Source organism: Rhyacophila brunnea, unplaced genomic scaffold, assembly GCF_057557595.1.
Source record: "Rhyacophila brunnea isolate RB1 unplaced genomic scaffold, BYU_Rbru_1.0 scaffold_1, whole genome shotgun sequence".
Taxonomy (NCBI): Eukaryota; Metazoa; Arthropoda; class Insecta; order Trichoptera; family Rhyacophilidae; genus Rhyacophila; species Rhyacophila brunnea.
This window is the reverse complement of record NW_028232751.1, coordinates 39666423-39671852: the sequence shown is the minus strand read 5'-3', so window position 1 is coordinate 39671852 and position 5430 is coordinate 39666423. Positions and strand designations below refer to the sequence as shown.

Here is a 5430-nt window from a genome sequence, read left to right as displayed (position 1 = left end):
TTTGAGAACTGATGTTACCAATAGATTCTAGGGCTGAACTTATACAGCAGTGACACGAACACTCGAGTTCATGGCGCATGAGTGTTTGGTGATAGATATCTGATGTTGACACAAAGAAGCGTTTGAACGGGGCAATGGTATGTATTCTGGAAGCCGAACCGTCAATTTGACATCACACGTGTTTATGGTCCAGCACCATGGAATCATTGGCCGATGATGGATGAATCATAATATTATAGATCTCTACTAATGACGTGGAATAAAAGCCTAAAAAATATTATATTATGAGTAAAGTTGAATCAAAAATTTCTAAGACTAATGATTGAATATTAAATGTAAGTCAATTCACACAGCAGATACGTTTGTAGCAAAATAAACACTTATCGTTTGCATCTGGGCAATTTTTTTAAAACATCACAAAAAGTGTTCAAATCAAGTTTCAATATTGTAACCATGGCCCCCAAATCCTGAAACGGTCCCCGAGGCCAGAATCTTTGGGAGGGCCTCACTACTTATTGCTGAGGTTAAAGGCAGTGTGATGCTTTTTCCAAGTGGTGTTCGAGATAAAATTAAGGGTATGTATTCATTGTATTTTTTAATACCCAGATCCACTTGAATAATAAAATTATAGACTTGTCAAGTATCAACACAATAGTCAAAAACTCATCGCATATATAAATTGTAAGTAAAATTGCGCCACTTTAACTATGTGTGTTATCTCACGTATTCGGTAGACTCGCCACGCCGGGCCCCCAGGCTAGAGCCCTGTCAGCCCCTCCCTTGTGGTGGCCATGATTCCATACCTACCAAAACTAAATTCGATACACTTAAAAAAGAAGAAATACACATCTTTCTTTTTTAGAAAAATCGAAAGGTGATGTCTCTAGGTAAAGTTGTTATCGAAAAATAGCTAGAAAAGTTTATTAATCGGTAGATATATATTCAAAAGTAATGATAAAAATAAAATAAAAAATTAAGATGTATCGTGGAGTTCTATATACCAAAAATACGTGTCAAATTCGGTACATTTCTATCGGGTGGTAAGAATGAATGACATAAGATTTATTATCAAAATTACGATAAAAATATACCTAAATCTATTACCTAGCGAAACGCTAAACGTAAATTGGAATTTGATATATCCTTATATCTTTTTTTTTTTAATTTAAAAAACATCGATTTAGAGGTTAGAAAGCATGCAATTAAAATCGAAATATGTCGGTTTAGACGCAATTTATCGCAAAAAACGATTAGCGTTTCTATTAAAAATATTATTTATTAATTTTTACGGCAGTTATTTAAATTTAATCTTGTATTTTTGTATATTAACGAATCGATAGAAATCGAAACCATAATAATTGCTCGAATTGGCAACATGCTGACAACACTTAGCCGACGCTTGGCCGTATAGTGCTGCCGTCGTGGAATTATTTGGAAACAAAATATCTTCATACAAAATACACACACAACCATAACATGACGTTGAAAATGAAACTCACACATAGACAAGACAAAATAACATTTCTCTGCATTTTGACAAAAATCAGTTTATCAGTTTGAGGCGAAATTGCCATATGAATACAAATAACTTAATAATTGAAATTACAATATTAACTTAATTTACGTAGAAACCTGCCTATATTCAAAATTTGAAACTGCGAATTATTTGCAATTAGTATTTGCTTAAATTACAACTGTTTTTTATCATTATTTATGATAAAAATAATAAACAAATCTCGCATTTTAACATATGGTAGCATTCGTGCTCTCGATCGAAGATCGAATATCGGGTTTATGACAATTATTCTTCTTTATTTGGCCATTATTAGGTATATTGTTTGAAAACAGGAAGGAATCGACTCATCAGTAACATTTTTGTCAAGTAAGTAAACTTTTCAGTGTATAATAAATAATATTATTATCGTACATCAAAATGACAAACTATGTCACGCAGTTTTGATTGTCAAACAAACATTCAAAAATTATTGAAAAGAGTTACATATACTGTATTTTCAATCACCATCATGCATTTATCATCAATATATATTATTTTAGGCGTAGACTCATCGTTTTCGTAGAATTATAAATACTTTACGTTAGTTTGAGGTTATGTTTATGACAAATGTCATCGAGCCCATCTTGTACGTTTTGTAAATTATCTAATAGATAGTGAATTTCTTTCATTCGCATAATATGATTGTAGAACCGAATTTAATAAAATAATCTTCCCTGGCTCACAAAATGGTAGGTTTACAATTTTCTTAATAATATATTTATTGGTTTTATAGACCATCCGGTCATACACTAGATTCATTTTCATTACATGCTTTGGCATAAAAACAAGAATTCATTACATCTTGTACACATGATGTAGCGATTGTCTCGAATGAGGAGTTGACATATTATTGCCCATCATTATTTGTATTTTTACTGCTAAATACTTGAATTAATGAGGAAATATGGATAATGTAATAATATTTTTTTCCTATTGTTTCAGTATGCCGAATGCTGGTCCGGAATTGGAGGAAGATTTGTTGGTGAGAGGGCATGTTGCTGACAATGTCCTCAGCTCCTTTTTCGAATACTTCAACCTCACTCTCTTCGAAAAAATAGCTGAGCAGACAAATTTATATTCAGCACAAAAAAGGGACTTGTGGTCGGTGAATACGAATTCGAAATTCGTATTCACCGGCATCAAAATTATGATGGGTACATTAAGGTTTCCGCAGACTCGAATGTACTGGTGTTATGATCTAAGCATTCCAATCATTAATCAAGCAATGCCCAGAGACGGGTACTTCGAACTGCGGAATCACTTTCATTTTGCAGATAACACTGCTGACCGCACGGGCTGCACAGATAAACTTTGGAAGATTAGTCCCTTTTTAAGTGAGGTTCTAAAAAAATGCCATACTTTGCCCAGACCTGCTCATAACTCCATCGATGAGCAAATGATGCCGTTCACTGGCCGCTGTAGACACAGGCAATTTGTGCTTAACAAGCCAAATCCTGTAGGCCTTAAAAATTTTGTTCTCGCGGCCAGAGATGGATTAGTGATAGATTTTCACATATATGTAGGGAAGGGAACGGTATCAGATGGAGATATGAAGCAGTTCGGTCTGGGCGCAAGTGTGGTCAAGTTACTCTGCCGGACTCTCCCCAATCCTCCTGCATTGTCTATACTGATCGTTTTTTCACTAGTTTGAAGCTCGCCGATTCGTTACTTCACGACAAAATGTTCTTAACTGGAACTGTCAGAAGTAATAGACTCGGCGATGTGATTAAGAAATTAAAAAAACGATAAGGCAATGCAGAGGGGAGATTGGGATGAGAAGGTTCGGTAGGATGACAAAGTCTGTGTAGTCAAGTGGAAAGAAAATAAATCCGTGTTATTATTTTCCACTGCGGTCGGCAGTACTCCTGTTGGTACCTGCATGCGATGGTCGAAGGAAGTAAAGAGGAAGATCAGTGCCACTCAGCCGGCCATTGTAAAGCACTACAATATGTCGATGGGTGGCATTGATCTTTGCGATCGGATAATTACTTATTACAGGACTGCGATGAAGACATGCAAATGGCCTGTGAGGGTTTTTAACCACTTTGTGGACTTGGCGGTGGTAAACTGTTGGCTAATGTATATGCGGAATTGTAAACTAGAAAATGTACCCCGAAAGGATATTATGGGACTGTTGTCGTACTGAATCAGATTAGCGAAAGCTATTATTCGGTATGAAGATCGGGTAGCCAACATTTTAACACTGCCAGCACGAGGTCGGCCAAGAAACATGTCGACATCGCAGGTAGACACAGAGCCACCAGCTCGCAGGAGAACGGTTGTCCCCCAACCGATCGCTGAGGTATGTTTGGACAGCGTTGGCCACCATTCAGCATCCGTGTGCAGATACCCTGGATGCAAGTGCCGCACCAGGTATATTTGCATAAAATGCAATATATACGTGTGCACAAAATTTTGCTTTGAGCTATATCACACAGTATAGGATGCAGCTCAAAGCAATTTTAAAGTACATATTTAGGGTTTTATTTCATAATTTTAACTAATTTTAAGTGTAAATATATTTAATTATCCTATTTATAAGGTTTTTGTATTATTTTTATTGTGTAATGTTCTATTAAAATTGACCACTCCTATGAACAAGTTGTTTTCTTTACCTTCCCTAAGTTTATAGAGTAGGTAATATTCATCTGCAGTGTGACCTGGTATGTGCATATAGTATATTTTACTTTATAAAATAAAAATAAAAAATTTGTCAATAGACTAATACTTCTCTTCCATATTTTCATTCCTTTGGCCCTATATTGGACTTTTGTATTCTAAATTTCTATTCAAAATGAAAAAAGAAGTTGGCAAGTATAAATTGATTTAAAACTTTTCTTTTAAATCATAAAAATGTCAATACGATATAATAAAATATTGTACTTATTTAAAAAAAAATATAATTATTTGAATAGGTATATATATATAATAATATTATAGTAGAATATATTATTATATTCTTATAATATGTAAATGAATTTTTGTCTAGCGATTTTTTTCATCTGGCAATTTAATAATACTTGCAACATATTATGGTAACTTACTGCCATCTGGTTAGAATTGACCAAAGTTTTTAGTAACAGATTTTTAGAAATTCATGGTAGATGCCTTGAAATATAAAAAGATGGCGTAAAAGTCACATTATATGTGTTATTTAGGCCAAAGACATCGCCTTAAGTGTAAAATAGGTGCATTAAAAGTTAATTATTCAAAAAAGCTTTCTATACATTGGGGAAAACGTAATCTAAATTTTAATAAAAAATATAATCATACATTAATATGAGATCCTTAAACGAATTCACATTTTATTAGGATTATATTTTTAAATGTATTAGAAAGGTACGTTTTGTATTAAATTGCAGACGTGGAGCATTTGCCTTAATATGACCATACCAAAACACGATTCGATATAGGTTAAAAAATTTCAAGTTATAAACTGACTTAAGTATAAAAAATCATTTGGGGCATAACACGGTATCTACCAGGGAACTATCTGTTCTGTGGTATCTACCTAAATGACAGAGTAAATAAATAATTATGTTTCAATAATTAATACACTGACTGGCATAATACAGGCACATATAATAAACCATAACCTATTTCTTAATTTTACTAAAATTTCAGACTCCTACCGGTCAATTTAAAAGTCCCATGATACAAATTATACATCAGGTATGCTTAGTCTTTGACTTGCAAAACTATTTAGGTACTGAATGGAATGTTGATTCATCACAAATTACGGTAAACTGATACAGAATTGCACTTGTAAATCCAATGAAGAGAAATTACTCTATTTATTTCGAAGAATGCATTCAACAAACAGCATTCACATCACAGTCCACTCTCGGGTGATGCATTCCCAGTATCATCTCGCG

The 5430-nt window shown here is 33.8% G+C and overlaps 1 long non-coding RNA gene across 1 annotated transcript; it reads left to right on the top strand.

The window, feature by feature from the left end:
• Positions 1–1738: 1738 nt before the first annotated feature.
• Positions 1739–4156, top strand: LOC147079762 (uncharacterized). The gene is made up of 2 exons (XR_015070545.1): positions 1739–1882; positions 2498–4156. It is a non-coding gene; the product is annotated as an uncharacterized LOC147079762 (long non-coding RNA).
• The last annotated feature ends 1274 nt before the right edge of the window (positions 4157–5430 follow it).